Source organism: Akebia trifoliata, chromosome 3, assembly GCF_017979445.1.
Source record: "Akebia trifoliata isolate Shusen 1 chromosome 3, ASM1797944v1, whole genome shotgun sequence".
Classification (NCBI taxonomy): domain Eukaryota; kingdom Viridiplantae; phylum Streptophyta; class Magnoliopsida; order Ranunculales; family Lardizabalaceae; genus Akebia; species Akebia trifoliata.
The window spans coordinates 9,563,234-9,589,320 of record NC_141377.1 but is presented as its reverse complement, the minus strand read 5'-3'; the positions used below and the strand labels follow the sequence as shown (position 1 = coordinate 9,589,320).

General features: G+C 33.4%; 1 long non-coding RNA gene across 7 annotated transcripts; it reads right to left on the bottom strand.

Annotated features, from left to right (window-relative positions):
* Nucleotides 1-626: 626 nt before the first annotated feature.
* On the bottom strand, nt 627-25,782 carry LOC147405927 (uncharacterized). Of its 7 annotated transcripts, none has more exons than XR_015176195.1 (7): nt 25,467-25,781; nt 17,369-17,690; nt 11,312-12,209; nt 9,213-9,337; nt 8,999-9,113; nt 7,253-7,572; nt 628-1,339 (listed from the first exon to the last, which is right to left on the bottom strand). It is a non-coding gene; the product is annotated as an uncharacterized LOC147405927 (long non-coding RNA). The 7 variants fall into 7 exon arrangements; XR_015176198.1 differs by having other exon boundaries at nt 9,041-9,113; XR_015176194.1 differs by having other exon boundaries at nt 629-1,157; nt 1,279-1,339; nt 8,999-9,337; nt 25,467-25,782.
* Between the last annotated feature and the right edge of the window lie 305 nt (nt 25,783-26,087).

The window sequence follows — 26,087 nt, the reverse complement described above, 5'->3', positions numbered from 1 at the left end:
TAGGATTCCGATTTCATATCTAATCGCACTGTTAAAGGTGAATTCATATTTAGTATTATTATTGTAATTCCCTAATTCACACAAGAAAAGCAACACAAGAACAATATTAGCACATAACAAGGCAGATTTATTTTTATAATTTTGTTCCCAGTCTCTCTCTTTATATCCTTCCATTAAACTAAACAATGGTTTTCTGCAACCAAAAGATGCTCCATGCATTGGCATGCGTTTTACACATATCGTAAACTTATGACTTGTAGTTGGTGACTTATCAACGAGGGATGAACCGTGGCACTGAAAAAATATCTACACTGCCACATGTCTTATGCTTGTCGTAAATCTATGACTCAGTTGCATGAGGTTTGAATCAGGGACATGACCATTACAATAGGCTGAAGTCCCCATGTTACAGGAGATTTGGATCTGTTGAAACATGAACATGGATTTAGATTAGGGAATTTGAGGTTGAATCCTCCTATCTTCCCATTATGAGTTGGTTTTGTGAGATCCACTCTCACAATGAGTTACTCTAGGTTTGATCTTGGTCAATTCAATCTTTAATTCTAATGATCAAATATATATATAAAAAAAAAAAGATTAAAATTAGACAAAGGGCATCAAATTAAATAATAAAACTTGTTATTTCAATTTATATAAGACGTGACAAAGTATCCCCAACTTTCTACAGAAGGCTTCACAAGCAAAATGGAAGAGCTTCCTTCAAGTACTTAGAAGTGTGTAATTTGCACCTCCCCACCCCTATTTACAGGCTTTCATACATAGATTTGGCACATGAACACATCTTCTTACCAAATGTGTTTGCTAATACAAGTTTCTGTGTGTGCATGCGCACGGTTGGGGTTTGAACCTAGGTCAAGAGAGGTGAAGGTGAGTTCAAGGGAATCTCATTTGCCCTTTATCTGATCTCTTCTTTCAAGAGTTATTGATGCAATCAATAATAAGTTGCCAATCAAGTGGGTAACATCTTCATATTCTTCGAACTTTTTTGCCTTTTCTCATATTCTTGGCCAAATTCATGATTTTTTTTTTCCATACCGATTACAACGAACCATTTATCACATGACACCCTACAACTTGGGATCTGAAGAGAACTTGCATGGTATTGTATATTGTATGACACTATTATTGTCCTTCTTCTGAAAAGTGATGGAGATCCGGCGATGAAAATATGAAACGTAAAGGATTATTGTCAAAAAAGAAACAAATACTAAACACTTCTAGTCATATTATCTAATCAGATGAAACAATAACGGCTACCTCTTCCCAGGAACACAATGCATCCACATCTGCACCGTTGTGTTTCAAGATGAGCATCGATCTGTAAGACAAATATTTAAATAATTCATAAAGAAGATTGTTGCACGTGACATTTCTTAATACAATCAAACACAAAAATTACGACATTAAAATAATGAAAAAAGGAGAAATGCGATACATACGCTACAAGCAAATGTGCAACAGGACTATAAAATCTTCACGACTGATGATTTTTCTAGTTCGAACCAAATAAATGTTGCATTTGGTTAGGAATGAAACAACATAGAAAGGACGAGGGAAATCATGGTAGTCAACGTGAAGAGGGATGCAATCTCCTTCATCATAGATGATCACTAAGTGTTTGGGACACAAGTATGAGAAAGACATGCCATCTAACCATATTCTTGATCATCAATTTTAACAAAAGAGGAATTAGATCAACATCGTCAACTCTAACTACAAGTAGAGGGTTCCCATTTTTGTCCTACAAAGTTGGTTCGGAATAAAAACATGAAGAGAAAAAAAAAAAGCGGTTACTTGTACCTATAGAAAAAAGAGCGGTTACAAATCTCAAATTCTTACAACCACCAAATTGAATCGTCGCTTGCCCTTTCCCACACGTCCACCTTTTAGGTTTTGAACATGCTAGTTCTACAAACTATTTGAATAAAAAAAACAAATAAATAATAATTTCATAGAATAATTTGAGAGATATAAAATACAATAGTTAGTTAGATCCGAATGAATATACTTCTTAGCTTACCTGCCTGCCACATGCGTTTAATGATATAGACATAATTAACAATCGTTTTTTGTTACTCAACCGTGAAACCTCGTATATGAAAGTTTAAGCCCCTGGATCACATTAATTGTTTTTCCATTAACCTTCTCAATATACTACGAGAAAAAGGGATATAGTGATGACCGCAACCGTCGCTACAACTCAAATAGTCGTCTCTATAGGTTGTTGCGGCAGCTCATTTACAAGAGGCCCACGATATTCCTTTCGCATTACTGACGGTCAGCTTATGGTAGTCAATGTTTTTTGACTGCCAAAAAACGAGGGAAAATTTTGTGGGAAATGGAGTACTCAACGACGACCGAGGTCGTCGTAACAAGGGCATATACGACGGTCGGATTTATGAAAAAAATAAGCTGTTGTTGTAAGTGTATATAATTATTTTAAAAAAATTTTATATTATATTTTTTTTCCTAGTGCATGCTCGTGCCCTTGTGCTACCCAAGATAATTCCCATGTTATGGGAATTATCTTAAGAGCTAAAATCCTAATTACGAACTGGGACCCTTTTTTTATTCTGTCAGTTGCTATAAGTCTTTTTTTTTTTTATTGCTAATCGGGGGTTAGGTAGACCCCAACCAGAAAACACCATTACACCCTTGCATAGGGATGCCCATCCACATCCTCCCTACAATGTCCATAATCTCAATGGGGATAGAAGGGGAGAAAAACGTATAATGGGGCTCTGGAGAAACCCAACAAGCATATCAGCAACTCTATCAGTTTCTCTAAAAACAAAAATAAAAGAAATGGAAGTAAAGAGCTTCTTGAATTCCCTCTAGGGGCAATCCATCTGGTTGGACAGAATCTTCACTGAGTTCAGGGAGTCAGAGTTGATAGTGACTCTTTGACCCCCCCCCCCCCCCCATGCCCCCCCCATGGGTAACAGCAAGCTGCATACCACCAAGAATGGCTCTAAGCTCATGCCATAAGACAAATTTACCCTCACAGCATTCATCCCAGGCTGCAATGATAGTCCCTCCTTTGTCTCTGATGACGGCCCCTAGCCCCCCTAGAGCTCCTTTGAAAGAACCATCAGTGTTTATCATCTAGTAGCCCCTATCAGGAGGCTTCCATCCCCAGCCAATGGGCACACTGCTCTTGAAAGAAACCACAATATTCCATCTATCCACAACATCCCTATTAGCGGAACCATCGAGGACTTGGAAGTTATTAGCAGAATAATACTCACGAATGTCCCAGGTTATAGCTTCAAGAAGTTTCAACGGGGAGCATGCTTCATTCTTGAACCTTCTTTGGCCTCTCTCACGCTAAATATGGTATATGAAGGCACTAAAACATGATTTCCTAATGTTGGTTGCAAAGGAATTGCTCCTGGTGGCAGCCCACAGCCATCGAGTCTCTCTCAGCCAGGTCCATAATAGCACGTATATTATGCCACTTGCACAACAGCCTGCCCCAAATTTCCTTGGAGAAATTGCATCCCCCAAACAAATGTTCCACATTTTCTTCAGCATTCTTGCAGAATATGCACTGGGAATGAATGTCATCCCTCTAGATCGAAGAAAAGATCGCCTTTAAAATCACCCCCCCCCCCCCCCCCATAAATGCCAGCCAAGCAACAATGTTGTGTCTAGCCATCCCTCACTGGCTCCACATGAGCTTGGCCCACTGGGTGGGGAGGGACTCCTGCCTCAAGTTCTTGACAGCTGAACTAATGGAGGAGACACCATTCGGCGCAGGTGTCCATATAAGGCGATCACTAGAGAGCCTGTTGATCATAATATCCTTAAGGCCTCCCCAAACATTATCCAAAGAGGGGATGGAAGAAGGAGATTCCCACCGATCATCCCTGATAAGAGCACTCGCAGTAGCACAAGCATGCATCCTTGAGTTATAACGGAGATGTTGGGGGAACAACCTGGCCAACAGCCCTTCATTGTGCTAAGGATCGTGCCACAACATGACAATCCTCCCAGAGCCAATCTTGAAATCCATAAACTGACTTGTTTCTTCCCTAGCCTTAAGGATTTTCCTCCAAGAAGAGTTGGGGGGAACTTCCATAGTCCAGAAGTGCTTCTCTTTGATTCTGCTCTGCCTGCCACATTCACTTGACTCAAGGATTGTTCTTCTTAGAGGCTGTCCCAAACCTGCTTGAAAATAGCTGCTTGGTTCCACATGCCAGCTTCAGTGATGCCCAGGCCTCCCATGTCCTTAGGCTTGCACACATCTCAGGACTAGCGATAAGTCTATATTGACTACATGAAACTGATTCCGTTCAATTCCAAGCTTGTTTACCCATTTTGGACACTGAGAAGAAAAATTCCAAACTCTTTAAATTGTCTAGAGCTAAAACTGGGTCACAGTTACAAATCGAGAGTCTGTTTTTTATTCTGCTAGTTTCTATAAGTTTGTATTGACTAGGCGAAACTAAAGAAATTGGTTTCGTTCCATTCCGAGTACGTTTGCCCAGTCTCGAGACAGAAAAATCACAAGTCTTTAAACGTTTAAATTGCCTAGACCTAAAATCAGGACCTGATTACAAATCTGGACTTCGTTTTTTATTTTGTCAATTGTTATGTCTGCATCGACTATAAGAAACTGGTTTCGTTCCATTTCGAGCTTGTTTGCCTATTTTGGACCTCGAGACAGAAAATTCCAAGTCTTTAAAGGTTCAACTTGCCTAGACCTAAAACCAGATCTCGATAACAAACCAAGACTCTGTTTTTCATTCTGTCAATTGTAGTAAGTCTGTATTGACTAGATGAAATTGCTTTAGTTTCATTCGGAGCTTGTCTGCCTGTTTTGGATCTCGAGATGAAAAATTCCATGTCATTAAAGATTTAAATTGCCTGGAGCTAAAATCAGGACCTGATTACAAACTGAGACTCCGCTTTTTATGTCGTAAGTTGCTATAAGTCTACATTGACAAGACGAAACTAAAGAAGCAGGTTTGTTCCATTCCGAGCTTGTTTGCTTTAGACGGAAAATTCCCAAGTCTTTGAAAGTTTAAATTGCCTAGACCTAAAACCGGGTACCAATAACGAACCGACACTTCATTTTTTCTTCCATCAGTTGCTATAAATCTGTATCAATTAGATGAAACTATAAAAGCTAATTTCATTTCATTCCAAACTTGTTTGTATATTTTTGACTTCGAGATGAAAATTCTCAAGCTATAAATTTTTAGTTGCCTCAAGCTAAAACCAGGTCCCGATTACAAACCAAGACTCCATTTTTTATTCTGTTAGTTTTTTTAAGTCTACATTGACTTGATGATACTAAAGAAACTGGTTTCGTTCCATTCTGAGCTCGTTTGTCCATTTTAAACCTTGAGACGAAAAAATTCCAAATCTTTGAAGGTTTAAATTGCCCAGAGCTAAAATCAGGCCCCGATTACAAACCGAGACTCAGTTTTTTTTCCACCAGTTGCTAAAATCTGGCTCCAATTACAAACCGAATCTCCATTTTCGATACGTTAGCTGCTACAAGTTTGTTTTAACTAAACGAAGCTATAGAAGCTAGTTTCATTCAATTCAAAGCTCGAGTTAGGAACTATCCCAAGGCAGTGCCAAGGACAAGCCATGTGCAATACCAAGGGCAGGTTATGCCTTGCCTAAACTAAAATCGGACCTGGTTACAAAACGAAACTCCAATTTTGATATTTTCAGTTGCTATAGGTTTTTTTTAATGAAACAAAGCTATAGAAACTGGTTTCGTTCCATTCCAAGCACGTTTGCCTATTTTAGACCTTGAGACGAAAAAATTTCAAAATTTTGAAGTTTTAAATTGCCTAGACCTAAAACTAGGTCCCAATAATAAATTGAGACTCCATTTTTTTACTCACTCAATTGTTATAAGTTTGTCTTAACTAGACAAAACTGGTTTCATTCTATTCCGAGCTTGTTTGCTCATTTTGGACCTAGAGATGGACAATCCCAAAATCTTTGAAGGTTTAAATCGCCTAGTCCTAAAATTGGGTCCTAATTACACATCAAGAATCTATTTTTGATCCTGTCAGTTGCTATAAGTCAGTATTGACTAGACGAAACTATAGAAACTGTGATATTGTCAAATAGCATATGCAAAATCACATACGGCACAAAATGATTTTTTATTTCAAAAAATAAAATAAATATAAGAAAAAAGGGAAAAATATTTTAAAAATCAGAAAATAAAAACAAAACTTGAACAATATATTTGGATAGCATTCATTTTTCAAATTGAATAAAATTGATTACATTTGGTCATTTAGTAACAAGACTAAAAGAATTCAAGAAGCTAAATTGCCAATAATGTATAAACTATTCATGATACGAAGGTGGCTCTACTTTAAGTATTAATTTTTAGTTCTAGATAATTAAAGTGGACTCCGCTTTAATAGTTGAAATATTGGATATCATGATCTTTTGTTATGATGCATAAACTTAAAATTTTGAAAAAATAATAGTAAAAATATGACGTACAAAGAGTATAAGCAAGTGAAAGAATAATACAAGAATAGGAGGTGGAAATAAGGTATTTGTAAGAGAAGATACATAAAAAAAAGTTGAACTTAATGCTCCAATAGTCAAATGTTTTCCCATTGGAGTAATATGTCATCACATACTGTATATGCCATTAAATACTTTTGCCTAAAGCAAAACCAAGTCCCAATTGTAAATCGGGACTCTGTTTTTTATCATATCAATTGCTTTAAGTCTGTATTGACTAAACAAAACTGATTTTTTTAGTTACTGTAAGTCTGCATGCATTGTTTTTCAGTGATGAAATCTAATACTTCAACAAATATAGCTATGCAAACCTAAGCTTTCTTTCCACAAACGTTAAATTTACCTTCAATGGTATCCATGAAAGTCATATTTACTATAGAGAACCACTCAATTAAACTGTGGGAAATGAATTCTAATATTAAATTTACCTTCGTGAACATTGTTTAATGCTCTTCTCCCTTGTTTGTATAAGAAACACAAAAAAAAAAAAAAAAAAACAACTAACTACTTATTTAACAAAATAAGATGCAGCACTATAAGAGAAAATAATGTATGTAATGTAAATTGTTTACCTAATAAGACAAAATAACAGTTAGTAATTAAACAATATAAAATAAAGGAAAAACACTGAAAAAACATAACAAGTCGAAACCAAGTTTAAGTTTTATAACAATAGTCCGAAAGTACTAGGCAATAAATAATAATGTTCATAATCCCTTACTAGAACAATGGCCATATGGGAACATGGTCTGAAAGTATTGGGCTATCTACTCCTACACCTGGCTCTGGATTTAGCTCTGCGTATCCCTCTACAAATCAACCATCCCCTCATCATGCTGACAATCACATTAGTCTGTTGCAACTCGATCTTCAATTGGGTCCATCTCAACAAAACTACCACGAGAGGAGCCAGAAGGAGAGCCAATATTGAAAGTGGGGTCAGACCAAGGCCATAAGTACGTACCCCAGCCATGCAGATGTCCTCACCTATCAACGTAGAAGCAGATGCACCACTCTTACATGTTTCTCATTTAATCATTTCTGCATCAAAGATAATTAATTAGTATAGGCATCAACAAGTGTGTTAATTATTATAATTTTTCTTAAACATGATTATAAATAATAAAATATAAAATTATTTCTAAATAACATTTCAAAAAATAGTACTTCTTAGTCCAAAATGTCCCAAATTTTTTCTTTTGTAAATTATTTAATAAATAAATTTTTATACTAAAATGATGAGTCCAATACATCCCAAATTTACATTTTTTAAATTTTATTTTCAATTAATTACTATCATAAATAATAATTTCTATTTTTGAAGTTTTTTATTATTATTTTGGAATAATCCAAAATAGTTATCTCTTATGATGGTTGATTTGACATTGAACATGTTATTTGATTTTGGATCGACATGTTATCTTGGATATCTTGAGCAACAATAGATAAGTAAATATTTTTAAAATGTTACTTAAGGAAAGAAAAATAAGATTTTGTTCAATTATGATTTGATTTAAAAAGTTGATTTAGTTAAGTTTAAATCAAAATGGTATTCCTAAATTCAACACAAATTTTTTTTTTTTGCAAGCATATTTTTAAAATTAACTATATTATAATAAAATAGACCATTAATTTTTTGAAATATACTTCTAAACACAAGCATGATCCTTTCTTTTTGCAAATTTAGTTTATAAAATTAATAATTTTCTTTTTAATGTTTTTTTTTTTGAGTAATGATTCTCTTTGATGGTGGACATTCTTGTCTGATTTGGGATTGATCTCTTAATTTATTTATCTTGAATAGTAAGTTATGCACAACTAAATTTTTTATACATTTGTTTTTAATAAAAAAATATATTTAATTTTAATTTGATCGGAAAATGTATGATGTTGTGTTGCTTGTTAGATTTGTATTTTTAAGTTTTAGTTTATAATGTCATATATATAGGGAAAACTCAGAATGCAAAGATTGGCACGTGTCGTGAAAAGTTTTTATTTTATAACATATAACCTCTTAGTCTTTGCTATGGAATATTTCTGTTTTATTACATAAAAACCTTCCCTATTCTCAAAAAATATATGTAGAAGTATTTGCATTTACTAAGTATGTACAGATGAATCTTGGTAGTGTGTACTCGTTGCATGGATATCCAGTAGTCTAGTAGTCTAGTTTAAGAGTGATACGGTGGAAGATCAATCTTAAATATGGATAGTACCTTGTTTATGATTATGGAGGGGTTATTTAGTTTGTTCTTAGATATGGAACGTCACATTGGAATTGATGGATGATTTATGGGTATCCATGGAACAAGTTGTAATATTTTCGTGTTTTTCATTTTCTTTTAATTTAGCAATTCTTAAACCAATAATTTAACTTCTCACTGATTTCGTTTGAATTTCTCACAAATAAAACATACTTAAATTATTTTAGTATAATAGGTGAGCCAAAAAAAGACCGCGAGACTACCTTGTAAGTAATCCCATGACTTTTTCGAAAGTGAGAAATTACCCAAGATGTCGATGAGTATGACTTGCTCCCTGATGGTATGAGACGCCTTGGAGATAATCACTCCCAATGAAATCTAAGAAGTATCAGTTATATCTTTTTTCTAATAAACCTTGGTTTTGATTGTAAAGAGGTTGAGGTAAGTAACTATAGGGATTTGAGATTGCATGCATACCCGGTAAGCATTATACGCGAGGTTCACAACTAGTTTAGACATGGATCCATCATAGACTGTAGTCGTCGAATGGTTAACTGTCATTAGGTTTAGTTGGGTCGTTGACGCTATTGTCAAACAATAACCTGGGTAAAAAAAGATGTTATAATAGTTAGCACGCCAACCGAAAAATCAAGACAAGTGAAGGCGCTAGACCCACGTTAAAAGGCCAACGATATTAGAATCTCTCATCAATGAATTAATGAGACTTCGGTACCATTTTACACCAGTACAAGATAGAACTTTGCACGACTGGGCAAACCGATTTTGATTGGGAGATCAATCGTTACCTTGCATTTACTAGAGATACACCTCACCTCATATATTATTATGTGATATTGCATACATATTTATTAGGTCATTATATAATTATAAATAAAATGTAATCAATTGGTTATTATTACAATGCTTTAGGTATACAAACATTATGAGATTTACTTGTTCTTTTTTATTCTTAAATGACATATAGTATATAATTGCATTCAAACATAAGATAATATATTTTTCGATTTATGTATCATGGTTTTATAAATAAAAGTCATGACACAACAAATTTTTTAAAGACAAAAAACTTAAGTCTCATTTGATAACATTGTCAACTTTTGTTATCAAATTCTGTGACTAAAAATAGTTGTCAGAAACAATTATAAAATCAGGAACACTAAAAAACTTATTAATAATCTTGTAAAAGTGTTGTGTTGTTACTAGGATTTGGTAATTATTATTTAATACAATTACTGGATTCGGTAAAATGATCAGAATACCTTTAATGTTGATAATACACCTAGAATGCACAAAAAATGATTAGAATACCCTAATAAATATATAATTACACTAAATATATATATATATATATATATATACATGGGAAATGTTCAGCAACAAACATTTTGGCAAAACATTTTTCAAAACATGGGTTAGAAGTTTTGGAATGGGCTGATTTTTGGTGAGGATGATCTATATGGTGAGGAGATCATCATCACCAAAAATCAGCCCATTCCAAAACTTCTAACCCCATCAAAAATGGTTTACAAAAAATGGACGGTCCACGATTTTTCAACTTGTAAACTGGGGTTAAAGTTTTGGAATGGGCTGATTTTTGGTGAGGATGATCCCTCACCGTAGAGATCATCCTCACCAAAAATCAGCCCATTCCAAAACCTCTAACCCCATGTTTTGAAAAATGTTTTGCCAAAATGTTTGTTGTTGAACAGGACCTATATATATAATAAATTTATATTATAAAATTATAAAAATAATTATTTTAATTTAAAGAAATTTATAAATTTTATAATTCTATCGAAATTTCGACAATATCTCTTCTTAAAAATGGATATATGAAATTTTCCTGATAAAGAAAATACCTGCATAATACATAATCTAACATCCACATTACATCTCATGTACATAACACATCTACATAACATCTCGTTTATTTTCTGACATTATTTAAAAATAATAATCATAACTAATATAATAAGTAGAACTAAAATAAATAAAAACATGAAAAATATACATCTAATAAATGCGTACAAGATATATTTTTCATTCTTTTTTATTTGTCTCCATTATAACCATATCAAATATAACTAATGTCATTACTCGACTACATGAACAAAATGGTAAACACATAATTTGTCATCAATGTTATTCATCATGCACAAAAAGATCATAAATAAGCATGAAATCTCGATAATATGCTTCAACATAATATAATATTTATCCCAACATCGAATAATAGTATCGACACTTACAATACAAAGTAATAAATATAATATGAAAATATATCAATAATTATTAGTATAAATGGCATCAACTATTAAATCTCTCTGCATTTTCATTCTTTGTCGATAAAAACGATCTACTGATGTGGGAACAATATATTCCTAATCAGTGATGCACTCTTTTTCTTCAATGGATCTTTCTTCTTCGAATCAAGCAAATTCTTCATCAACAATGACATGTTTTCGAATAAAATTGTACAAGATCATGTATGCAATAATATTTCATTGTTTGTCCAAATAATATGAACACATCAACTTCAATATTGACCATTTTACCTTCAAAATCTCAAAGGTCCGCTCAAGCACGTTCCGAAATAAAGAATGTAAATGGTTGAATAATTCTTTTCGATCATTTGCCCATGATATCTTATACTTTTGTAGATGATATTGAACACCTCGATAAGACGTGAAATAATCATCCATGAGTGAGCATCCAGCATCTACCAAATAATATCTATCTATTATTAAAAAAAAATTATATTATAAATAAACATATATAATTAATAAACTTTTACATACAAATTTGGTGGAGAATATGAAAATTTTAAACTGAGACTATTTAATGTATCAATGAAGACACATGAATTATTAGCCGACTCTTCTCAATCAACCACCACATGAATGAATATGTCAAACGAACATATTGCCATTACATTTTGTGTGAGACCCTTATATTCTCGTATCACATTTGTTTTTCTATTAATATAAGTGCACTAACGTGTTCCTCGTCTATCACTCCAATACAGTCTTATATATATATTTCAATACATTAATCTATAAACATTAATAAAAAACTATTTTTAATGTATATATATGCATAAGAAATTATCATAAAATAAGGTAAAAAAACGAAGATTGTTACGAATGTACGGAAGACTTCATTGAGGTTAGAAGATACAATTAAAGACATTGACAAATTCTCAATAACCAAAAGAACTATGTTGAAATACTTGCTAACCGTTTGAATTCAGTAAACAAAGCGATTTACAATTATTCTTTGCCATTGAATGTGTCATATAATTAATAAGTACATCGCTACTTATTCTTGAATAGTAACGTATCGTTCTATCTTTAGTAGACCTCGCTCCTTCAAAATAGTACACCGATTCAAAAAGACGTGTCTTTCCATTTTAAATAATGCATGACACGTCATAGGATTGCCATTTAGTGTATCCTGCACAAAATTAGTCCTCGTAAATTCATATGACATGTATTTAAATTCATATTAAATTAAATACAAACAAACTTATGATACACAATATAGAAAACACAATTACATATCTACGATATAACAGAAATCATCATATATAATATTAATCACAATATCCATCCAACATAAAATAAACAGAGTATATTGCATCATATTAGTTCAAAAAGTAACCAAAGTATATTGCACCTTATAAATGTATCATAAAACCAACTTAAAAATAACTTGAATATGAAAAAAAAGGCCTAAAAATCCTTCCCAACTAAAAAATCAACCATCTTGCCTTTCAACCACCTAAAACAAATAATTGTTAATTGTAACCCACAAAAAGCCTCTTTGAATTGCTTGTTTTTCATAAACATCTTCAACGTAAAACAATAAAAACCTCTGTTGGGGGTTATATCTATTGGTTGGTCTAAAAGATCGATGGACTCTTAATTACTGATTTTTTTAATAAGAATGGAATTGCAAGTAGCAGATGTCTGGGTGTGAACTACATCTACGAACTTATCTAGCGTCTGACCAAGTCGCATAGCAGTAGTCATCTTCTATCTATGACCTTGAGACTGTAGAGTATTGCCACCTTTACGTCGAACGGGATCTATGGGTGGGGGTACAATGGGGGTAGCATCATCCTCAACTCGTCGGCATCATCAGGAGTCGGGTCCAGAGGTGTTTAAGACTACGGAGGCTGGGTCTCTATGACATCATCTAGATCATCCTCATCAAAGTCCTCTTCCTAGACTTCTAATGTAGATGGCATGGCACCAGATGCAGGTGACCACATCCGTCCACTAATATCATGTATGCCTACAAAGATGAAATCTAATTGCATTGCAAACTTCAGAGACTTCGTTCAGAATATTACATCTTTTAGACAATATAAAAATAAAAACCCTAAATTATATAAAGAAACAAAATTCCTAATATAAATAAAAGAAAAAATTAACAAAAAATATACATCTAACCACTCATCCCACCACTCTTTACTTGCATCTAATATGCCGGTCCCAACATCATAAGAGATGTCAGTATTTGTGTAATCTTGTCTATCCCACTTGTTCTTCATTTGCCCTCTATTATAGTAAACGCTAATTTTTTTTTAAATTCCTTCATTAAGATTCCATATGCAATCTTGTCAAGCACTTTATGTGGTTTCCTTCCCTTATTAACTAATTCATAGCATATCTCGACCCAAATTCCACGTTGTTTGGGTGTCCAATTTGCTTTCGCACCTTTTGAATTCTTATCCTCCATCTGACAATGGTAAAAAAATGAACCACTTCCATTTATGTTTACAAATGGAAATAAATATATATCGACCAAAAAACCTATGAAAATTTCAGACATCAAGAACTATACAAATACAAATTTCTGATTTTTTGCCATCAATCAAAGTATAAACCACAAGAATTTAGATTTTTCATCAACCATAATCATTGGGTAAGAATTAGGATACTCAAAACAAAAATTTCTATCAATATAATAGTAAAAAATTTATTATAATGTTGATTCCATTAGCAATGATGCTCACTTTGAGAAATAGAAGACAACTCTTTAGACCCTAGAAGCAGATTTAGAGCAAAAACCCTAGAAATGAGAATCTTAAAACCCAAATATCTCTAGAATTGTTAAAAGAAATAACTCGAATGACATGATCTCTCAGAGACGAGCATAATGATCTTGTAATCGAACAAATGGTAGAAAGGAATCAAGATTCGAATCTGAAATTGAAACAGGGGAAAACTAATTGAAGAACTAATTGAATTGTTGTTGTAAGAAAGAATCTAATTAGGGTTTCACATACAGTGACTGGGAGCACACAAACAGTCTTGCCATCGTTCAGAGATGCCTTTGTAAATGGCGTCGATCGGTGGGACTTGGTTTAGGTTTTAGGTTGAACGAAAATAGGAACTAATATAAAGTTTTGGTTTAGGTCATGGAACTTAACTTGTAATTATTTTATTTGATAAAGGGTATTACGATCATTTCATATGAACCGTTTTTAAACACAATTGTGAAAAGCTCATGTAACCCACTCGTTAAAACTACGGTTAAAAGCCACAAAAAACGCAAACGAAAAATACTATCAAACACAGATTGCGGCACAAAATCGATTTTTAACTACAAAAGCTATAATAAATGGGATTGTGAAGTGTTATCAAACACAACCCAAGTGATGCAAACTTTCTATATTGATTTCCCTATCCCTAACACCATGATTGATGAACATGACCATTTGCACCATTCAAATCTTAAAAAACTCAAAATACTACTAAATCTTTCTTGGATGGGCTGGCAGGAGCCATTTGAAAAAGACACTACGTAAGGGATGCAAACTTTTTATAATTGATATACTATTCCTAAAACAAGGATCGATGAACATGACAATGCAAACAGATACTAAGGTATTGTATGTTAAACTGAAAAAAATAAGTCCTGAAACTTATAAGCACTGAATTTAAGTACTGAAAAAGTCGTTTGTTTAGATGTCAAAATAGTACTGAATTTATTAAAATTAAGCACTGAATCTGCAGAATCATGTTTGTTACATGTTGCTAAAAACTGGTAAATTGTCTATTTTATCCTTACAATCATAGTATACATTGTTTGCATGTTTCAAATGCCCATTTCTTATCAAACATAATAAAATATATTATTTCTTATAAAATTAAAATGCAATTCATTTTTAAATAAAACAAATAATACTTTTCAATTTTTAAATAATAATTTGTATTTATAAAATCCCAAAATTTTCAAATTAAAAATAAGAATGTCATCCAAGTCACCAAAATTTAAAATCAACACATCCATTAAAATTTTGAGATCAACATTATCACATAATCCATTAAACTTGAAATACAACATTGTCATACTCAATAAAATAACATCATTTCATATATTTGCACTACTAAGATGATTTGCAATTTGATCTCGTAAGGTAATCATAAATGTTTGTTCAGATTGTCCAAACAACTCTTCCACGCCAAGATGAGTATCCACCATTAGTTACTTCGAGAAGAATATCTTGATCATTGTATTGATGAAAAAACTCATCAGTTATCGAAATTTTATGAAGAAAATTGTAAATTGCCATGCATGCAATCACTATATTTCTCTAAGTAGGAAAGGGATATGGTGCCATCATTTTTAAAATTGGGAACCGCGCCTTTAAAACTCCGAAAGCCCTCTCAATTACATTTCTCAGTCTGACATATGCATGGTTGAATATTTCATCCTTATATTTAGGACGTCCACGACGAAAATCAGATAACCAATAACGTATATTACGATATGGTACCATAAAACCTCATGTGTGCGTATAAGCAGCATCAACCAAATAATATTTATCTACATCAAAATAAATACATCGTTAAATTAGAAATATATTTAGATACTATATTTATTACTAATAAAACTATATAAAATACTAATAATACTAGATGGAGGTATTGAAAATCTGTTTGTAGGATCACGGATAATCTCCATTAAAACCTTTGAATCATGTGCCACTCATTCCCATCCAACTTGCACGTATGTAAATATCATATCAAAGTTACAAATAACCATTATATTTTGATAGCATTTAGACCTTTCCCTTCCCTTTCCCCTTCCCTTATAAGGAATTTGTCTATCCGATGGAATGCAAACATGGATGAGTGTTCCATCAAGAGCACCCTTGTTAATTAATTAAAAAAATATATTACTACTGGTAAAAAATATAAACATAAATAAAAATTATCATAGGTAGAAATTTAGGTACCTTAAATATTTGTCTAAGATGTCGATGAGTTCGAATTTCTTCCATTGGTTGATCGAAAGATGGTGATATGATCATTTCTTTGAAAAAGTACAACATAACAATTAGAACCTTATGGAAATACTTGTGGATTGTTTGCAATGAATGTTGAAATCGATTTTTTATTAGTCGATACCAACAATTATGACCTATTGTCATAAGAAACATTGCAATCATCTCCGATATTTTCACATGTCTACTATCCACAAGCCATCCTCGTTCTTGAAATAAACGATAAAAGTTAACGAATGACTCTTTTTCCATTCTTAACAACTCGTAACAATTTGATGAAGGACATTTAAGAGTTCATTTATAAATTGTTCACCCGTAAGTGGCGATACATTGACTGCATCTCGAGTGATAGATTGTCGTCTAATTCGTTTAAATAAGAACTTCAATATTAATAATATTAGAAACCTCCGTTGTTGTAGTGTCATATTCACTGTTGCATAAATAATTTGTATATATATAAAAAGTAATATGATAATCAAACATTTCATAATCAAATATCCATTCAAAATAAGAGTGTTCCACCATTCAAATCTAAATAAACTCATTCAAAATAAATGTGTTCCAACATTCAAATCTAAAGAAATCCATTCAAAATAAACACTCTAACATGTTATAAACACAACAAATAAAATGTTCCATCAAAGACAAAAAAAATTTACAAAACTACCACTAAGATATCACATCTGAAAGCCTATGATAAGTTAATAGCATTAAGCCAAGACAACCGTAGTGTTGGATCTGTCAATTCCATCCAAATTGTCATATACTCTTTTCCCTTAGCAAATGCATTAAGCGCAATATTGTAAAGGTGTCATCCTTTCCCCACCATCGTCATTTCATTCAAAGATTTCATACAATCTTGTATCGAGGGTCCATTGTCTGTATATTTCACAAGAACATCGATAAGTGTTTGAATATTATTTTAAAGTTCATCTTGATCATTCTTTTTACGACGTTTTTTTGACGATGAAGTATTCACATTTTCTGAAGGAGTTGATACATTGGGAACACTGTCCTAAAAATTCATCGTCCAAATGTTATGATTCAAACTCATCAAAATTTTGTGGATCCTCTCCAACTTGAGATGATGCATCCACGAGTAACCCATCTCTATGTGGACCCCATCCAGTATCTCCCGTGACCATTGTACATTCAAATAATGTATATAACTCACGTGCAAACATCAATGGCTTATGACAAAAAAATTTTGCTTCCGGGTATTTCTGAGACACATTAGAAGCATATTAAAAGTGAGTCCACTTATAATATTCTTAAGATTTATAAATATATAATAAAAGCATAGGTTTAGACATACCTTCAAGTAGTCATCCCATCGTTCATCAGTCAAATGAATGGTATTTGTTTCTGCATTGTATCCATTACCCGTGCAAGTTGTAAGCCGCATCCAAATTTCATATTGCTTCTTTTGATAATCCCATTGATTTTTTAGTTGCATTTGCTTAAAAGTAGTCAAAAATTTCTTGTTCATTTCAACTATAATTCTATTCCATGACTGGGATTTTAGAGTTCCCCTGATCTTCCTTCACGATTAACTTCTTCAATACATAGATTAATAAAAAAATTTCTAACCCTTTCATCAAGCCAACACGCTCGGTTGCTTTCATTAGAATCCATATCTAGACGCAATAGAAAAATTAAAATAAATAACTATAAAAATAATCTATATCGATGCTAGTTATATTCAAACAAATGCAAACTACAATTCATAGAACGGTTGCAAAAATATAGGCACACCAAGAGTAATTAGTAATAACTAATAAACAATTTATAAGACAAAAAGAAAAATATAGGCACACCAAGGCGACATCCAACATCATTAAAATCTCAAACTAACAAATCTCCTAATGTCTACCATTTAGGAACCAAAGTAAATATCAAAGAGAAAACAAACAGAAAAACAAACCAATTTAACAAAAGATTGGGGAAGATGTGTTCACTAATGAGGATAAATTGTGAGTTGGTCTTATACTATTAATGGGCTCTGAGATTTATTTTCCTTATTATTTTGTATGATTTTATGTTCTTTATTTTGATAGATATTCCAATCAAGGTCCAAGAAAGTTGTTTGTGGAATATATATGATGCTATGATTTTGACTGTTTGTAGCAATGATGGGTTTTATACTTCTATGAATGTCATTAATCTCTAGGTGAAGGGATACTAGTCTCTAGTGTGTGTCAAAGAAAGACATTTATACCCAATTTTTGATAAACATAACGTGGTCATGTTGTGCTAGTATCTCCAATCCTACATTTTTAATGATCTCCCGCCATATTATGCTAATGTCTTAAATAATTCACTTCTAATAGCAAACTTGCCAATTTGGGCATATAACACTTGTGAAAGTACTCGTGTGATAATACCACGGACCTGGGATCAAAACCCTGCCTTCAAACTCTTTTTTTCCCTATCATACTATGTTAGGAGATATAAAACAACTATATCTAGTACATGCACTGGAAAGCTTGTTTGGAGATATAAAATAATTATTTCTCAATTTCTTTTTTGGATGCACTGTGTTAGTTAGAATGAATCACTTATAGCCGGAAAAACATCAAGGATTGTTTAAAACTGTTCTAATCAAATGGATGAATCTCCAACCAAGGCCAATCGTTGGAGCCCATCAATCTAAGGAAAAATATACTCTCGTATGTTTTACATTTCTAAATAGAAAAAAAAAAAAAAAATGAACACATTGTCTTAGCCATGATTCTTAATCCAATTTCTCTTCATTTAGAATATCAAGGAAACATAATTTTAATTTCTAAGAATGCTTCCTAGCCCAAATTCTCTTCATTTGCAGAACCTCGACAAATATGCGAACAACAACAACAAACAAGAATGGCGTTGTTCTGTGACTGGTTTTCCTATGTTTCTCTAGAGGATCGTTTAGATGTTTCTCTAGATTCCTTGATGGGTATTTTCACAAACACCAAACAAGACCCATATACACTCCAAATAAGAGATTTATAAATAATGATTTAAAAAAAAAAAACGTCTCAAGCTAGCTAATAGACTGCAAACAATGGCTTCTTTGCTCAATTTCTCTTCATTTAAAATATTTCAGAACCTACAACAATATTTCAACAATAGCAACGAGGCTGCTCTGTCACCGGTTTCCTCTGTTTCTCTTCAAACACTTTTAGGTTTTAACTACTTCTCTAGATTCCTTGATGGGCATTTTCACAAACACAAGGTGAGCCCCATATACACTCCAATCGATAAATTAACACTTACACAATTATACAATGCAACCAAACAAAAAAATAAGAGAAGTCATAATCTTTTTTTTTTTTTTTAAATAACAAAAGCTAACTCAAAATTCAAAAGAACATAAAACATGAGATTTGTTTTTGTTATTCTCCTCTTCTATATTAACTTTGAGTACAACTTAAACCAAAAACGTCTCAGTCACATTATTAATTTTTTCTTCCCATAAGTCTCTTTCTCCCTCTCCAATGCCCCATCCATCATACACATCCAATACATGGTAATGGATTCTCTCTCTCTCTCTCCCTCTCTCTCTCACACCCACACACACACATATAAGGGTGTAACAAGTCCCCCTCACCTACTTACCTTTGTTCTTAAGTGTAACAGAAATACAGAAATACAGAAAACAAGAAGATGAGTATGGGTTTATAGTTTTAGGTTCTATTTCAAGACTATAAGTATTTATCCATATGCTAAAATCAGCTCATATTCCATTTTCTCCATCTCTTTTGTGCACAAATAAGACCCATATACACTCCAAATAAAAAAAAAACAAAAAAATAATCCAAAAACCCCAGATAGTTTCTCTTGATGAATCTTCTAAAACACAAACCAGACAGAGTAAAAGAAGAGAAACCAACTCACCTTTGGCTTCTCCAACAACACCCTTTAAGATTTCCAATCACAAAAGAAACACGAACTGCAATCTTGATATTTCTTCCTCTGTGTTGGATTGATGAAGAGAGACTAGAAATAATAGAAGGATCTGACGAGAGAGAGATCTGGCAAGAGAGACAACAGAGATCTAAGAGAGAGAGACAGACGCGAGAGAAACGAGAGAGATCTGAGAGACAGAGAGACGAGAAATATCTGAGAGACGAGAGAGATCCGAGAGACGAGAGAGAGACGAGAAAGATCTGAGAGACGAGAGAGATCTGAGAGACAGAGAGAGACGAGAAAGATCTGATTGAGAGAGACGAGAGAAGCCAGCGTTATGTTTCCGTCGATTTGGATGAAAGTAGAAGACGACATACGCGGTAATTTAAAATATTTTTAAGGGTAGATTTGTCCACGAAATAAATAAACGGTGCTGAGCGCAAATAGCGATAAGCATTCAGCGTCTTTTTTGTGCTGAAAATTTCAGCCAAATTTTTAGCACTTTGTGCTGAATTTTTTTGATAAACAAACGCGCTAATTTTTAAAAAGTGCTGAAAATAATTTTTTTAAGCAATAAGCACTAAAAATTAACGCAAACAAACACCGCCAATGCCCATTTCTTATATAAGAGTAATACTTTATAATCAAAGGTATTGGAAGATGGGAGATGATTGACACTATCAATGGCCTTAGCACAACTAGATTCAAAATATGTTGCCAACAGAAGGCTCACTCCACATGATTATGAAAGCATGAATGGCAACTCTTAGTAAGAGAGGCTAACAGGTTAAACAAATCTTGTAGACTAATAAGAATTTCTATCCCTAAAAGGCGCGACCTTGACTCCATTAATCATGTAATAACAAGGTTGAAAAAGATACCAATGGCAACCCATCATTTCACAAGGGTTTGGATAGAAGGTTCTCGCTAGCTTTGCCCTTGAAAACACAACTATTCCTTTCCTTCCAAAGACCCCAACAGATGGTGAAGTGAGTAATACTCCACAAAAATCTTATAACCCTGGAAAAAGAGGTTGAACGTTAACCAAGATTGAAAGAGGCTCCGAATGGATCTTGGAAGACATCCTACTACACCAATCAAATCGAAAAACCTCGCCCCAAAAAAAAAATGTCGTTGTACAATGAATAAACAAGTGATCCATTGACTCTCCATCTCAAAAGTAGAACAAACAACAATTTGCACAGCAGAAGCCTCTTCACATCAGGTTATCCATTGTCAAAGTTCTACCTAGGTCATTGTCCAAATGAATAAGGATGCCTTTGAAGGGACCTTCGACCACCAAATCTCTATGCTACGGAATAAAGATGAATCGCCTCTGCTCAACTCCATGTAAGAGGACTTGATCGAAAAAACATTATCCTTACTTCTACTCCAGACTCTCTCATCCTCCCTTTCTAGGTTGCAAGGAACTGGATTAACACACAAAAGCACAACAGCAACTAGAACCAACTCCCAATCATTAAAAACACTACAAAATCGAAATCCCAAGAAATGACATTTTCATCCATGATTCTGAAGAACAAAAAAAGGATTTTTTTTTAAGAAATCAAGTACAACTCCGAGAAATCAAACATGAAAGGTCAGTTGCCACACCAAGGGTCCTCCCAGAATTATACCATATTCCCTTTACCCTCTTTAAACCGATTTCTCATGTTAAATAAAAGGAACACCTCTATGATTCCTTTCCAAACCTCGAAACCATAAGCAGCTCGATTGAAACCACAATCCCTAATTAGCCCCAAATTTTGCTTTTATAACTCTCCTCAACAAATTATTCGACTCAATCCCAAAGAGCCAAAGCCAATTACCTAGCAAGGCCCAATTCACCAAGCCTAGGCTTCTCACCCCCCACCCCTCCACTCTCCTTTTTACAAATGCATTTCCAACTAACCAAATGGTGTTTTCGATTCCCCTCCATGTCATGCCATAGAAAATCACAGAATAGCTTTTCAAACTTTCTTGCTACCCCTTCTAGAATTGAGAACAAAGACAAAAATAACATAAGAATGTTTGTAAGCACATACTTGATCAGGGTTAACTCCCCCTGCCCCTCTTCTATGGATAAATAGGCTGCCAAGAAGCTAGCTTATGACTCACCTTCTCCAACACGGGGTCCCAGATTGTTACACTTTTATAAGAAATCCCCAATGGAAGACCCAAGGAAGCAAACACATTACTTTTTCTCAAATTAATTGGGATTCTAGAGGTTGCTTCAAAAAGATCTTCCCAACCCAAAACACCAAAAACTACATGATTGGAATTTCCTGATTATTAGACCAAGTATATTTCTTTCCTCCCATTGATAGGTCAATCAATTCATTTTCATTGACAAACTCAACAAAAGATTTCATGCCCCTAGACTTTTTGGCACCACCCTTCCTCTCAAAAGGAAATCTAATAGACTTGAAACCCCCCAGGCACCAGGGCTTGTCCAAATAAGAAATCACATCATCTAACTCCTACTGATCACACTCCCACTCAACTACTAGACCAAACTCCCAAAAGCCAAGAGCCTGCATGACCGACACAGTTGCACAAGACAATTACATATATTAAAAGCCATGTTTTTATTTTATTTGTTTGTCTATAATGGTCAGTCTACTACTTAAGTGGTGTAAGGGGTTATTTGTTTATGTCTATAATGATCAATCCACCACTTAAGTGGTGTAGGTGGGTTATTTTTTTATCTCTATTGTGGTCAGCCCACTACTTAATTAATGTAAGTGGTCAACCGCAAAATGACTTAGTGATTAATATATAAAGGGTAGAGGAGAGGCTAAACAATTCAAATTGGGTTCTTTTTCTCTCCTCTCTTTCTCCTCTTCTACTTGTTCTAAGTTTTTTGGTTATTTACTTGGTATCAAACTATCAATTCATCGATCAATCATCTATCTTTTTGGGTATCTATCAAAGTATATCTTTTCTAGAAAACAATTGTGATTCTGAGATATCAACATATTCAACATGGTGATATCGAATCAAAGAAAGCTCGAAAACTCACAAGAAAGTAATAAGGATGTAAAGCTGTGAAAATTTGGCAAAATGTTATTTTTGAATTTTTTTTTCAAAATGGAAAACAAACTCTCGGTAATGGAAGTTCTAACATTTATAAGACATCGTCTAAAATATGGGATTTTATTATGAAGAAATACTCACAAAAAAAATTGGGGGGAAGGAGAGCTGATAATATTTTTCGAGCCCAGAAAATCATAATTTATTCTTAGACCCAAAAATTAGATTTTGATTCTTAGAGATTTTGATTTTTAAACTATTTTTATTGTTTCCAATGGGGGGTATTCCCTTATTTTCATTAAATAACTTAAAGTATTTACTTAAATGTTTTTAATGAAAATAAATTGTTAAAATGTGCCTAACACTAGGTTGGAATCTGTGTTGGAATGTGTCTAATATTGTGTTGAAAATGTGTCTAACACTAATATCACAATTAAAAGTCGCTATCATAGCGATCACAACACTAATATAGTGATCAGATCGCTATGACATTATTATAACGATCAGAGGTCACTATTATAGTGATGGGGCGAGGGGGTGAGGCATGCGTTCTTGTCAATTTTTCCCAAAAAACTTCACCCAAACTTGTTTTATCCTATTTTTTCCCCTAAAATTTGTAAGGTAATGTAAAAGCAACTTATTTAGCTTGAATAGAAATAAATCTATGGAATCAAACACTTAAACATGCATGCTTTAAAGTGAAACAATCCAAAATAAAAAAAAAACTTCAACAAAACACCTTTGATTAATCTATGTTTCTTCAAAAACTAGTTTTGGATAATTTTTTTATGCGAATCATTAAGAATGGCTCCCAACAAGTAGGAAGATTTCCTATTTGTTTTACGTCTTGTTCAATGTGATTTTGTTAAGAATGGCTCTCAACAACGCTCTTTACTCGAAACCCCAACTTTACTCTTCATCCCAAGACAAGTTCTTCAACTTAGAGTGAAGATCTCAACGAGATGAAGCCTTTTCTCTTCTTCGCGAAACTCTTGGTTCTTGCTTTAAGGTATTCGAATCATTGCTTGAAGGTCTAGGGTTTGGGTGACTAACATTGGAGAAGAAAGAAGAAGAAATTTGAGTTTCTCTAAAGTTTGATAATTATATGATACAGGAGAAGAAATTGTCATTTATGTAATTGTGTTATTTTGTTAATAACTTATCGCTTGACTTCAATTTACATAAATTTACAGTCCATTTTGGATAATATTTTTATGTAAATCTAATGATGTCCTCGGATTTTACTGAAACTTAAATAAAAAACTCATATTTTTATGGGTTACTTGCATGCTTATCGAGGCATCTACAAATTCTTTATTTGAAGTCCATTTTTCATATACTTTGATAACAAGAAGGCTCGTCAATTGGTTCCAATTCAACCGTTGAGTCCAAACAAATCTCAATTGGTGAATTTGGGTTTAATATGTGGTCTTAGTTTTAGACACTCTAACTAGGCTACTCATTTGGTTGGATTTGAAGAGGCACTTCTATTTATACACTATTTTGGTGGATTTCAGCCATTAATACAACATATGGTGAACACTTTGGGATGCCCCATTTGTGTAACAATTGTACCATGCTATGGGCAGAGACGTACTAAATGATTGATGTCATAGCATAGTACCCTGTGACTCAACAACAGTACATCCATCATTGACACTGCTAAAAAGAATCGTCGATTATACACAACACATCGTGCAGTGGGTCTATCTCTCATAGTTAAAGATCTTTAAGAGTTTGACGGTTGAACCGAACGCTATTCACAGACAAAGAGTTGTCAAGTAGACCCATCACAACATACCTCATGAAATGCCAAAGAATTCTAACTTCTTGTCTTTGATGTCCAATATAGCAAGGACACAATGACTACTGGAGTAAACAGAGAAAAAACTTGCGGAATAATAAAAATGATGTGATTTTAAAATGACGTAGTGTAATTAAAAATAAAACTTCCAGAGGTACAATGACAAAATACACAACGAAACTTATGACATGAAGTTATTTCATATTTAATGTGATCGAGGTACATCAGAAGAACAACCATTTCATTCAATTCCATAGTCCTCAAAAACCAACACCTATCTACCACATTACAACAAACAGTTTATCGTCTAAAATAGAAAATCACATATCTCTAACGAAAGTGTTTTTGTCCACATAAATTGGAACTGTCTGTAAACTATGATCTGTCATTGACAATAATTTCCATATGAAGAGGATCTAAATGCAAGAGTCCATAATTAATACAGTTTAACCCAAACTCACCTTTTCATTTTTCTCCATTTCATGAGAATACACACATGAAGTTACTAATAACATTACAAAGAAGAAGAAGAAAGTACAAATAACGTTACATTTCAATCAAATTAGGAAATTTCATTTGAAATGAAAGAGTGGAAGAAATTAACAACAATTAAAAAATAACAGACACGTTTTAATTATTTTCAAATTCAAAATATCAAATCTCATAAATTCGATAGTAAATTTACCTTTTTCTTTGTTAAATATGGACAATGGACAACTCTTTGATAAGGGTGTTCGATCACATAGGTGTCTTTCCGGATCCACCCAGTTTTGAACTTTTCCCAAATCGCCCATCCCGAACGAAAAAATGATACTTCCTTCATTAACAACCATCTTGTCCATCAAAATTTCTTAAGAGTTTTGATCACAAACCCTAACAGATTCCGCCATGATCTCCCTTTCTGCAAATTCCACCACAAACTTGAGCTGTTTCCTTTCGTTTTATATTCTAATGGGAAGGAAAGCAGAGCCATCGACTTGTTTTAAAAGCAAGTACCCTAATACGTGCGGTTAGGATACTCTCTAGATTCTAGTAGACGAACTTATGCGAACCATTATTTAATCCGGTACATCCTGGCCTACCTAACTTGATCGAACTATCCAATCATTTTGCTCTTTTCCTGATTTTGATGATTTAAATATAAATAATGCTGATTGGACCTCACTCTCCCACCCTGGCGTGAAAGTGTATGGGAACCATAGATGTTTTTCCTTGAGATGCGAGTGAAAAATATCTATGATTCCTATCTACTTTTCACGTCAATATGTGCAATATGAGGTCCAATCTATGATACCAGAACTCTTGG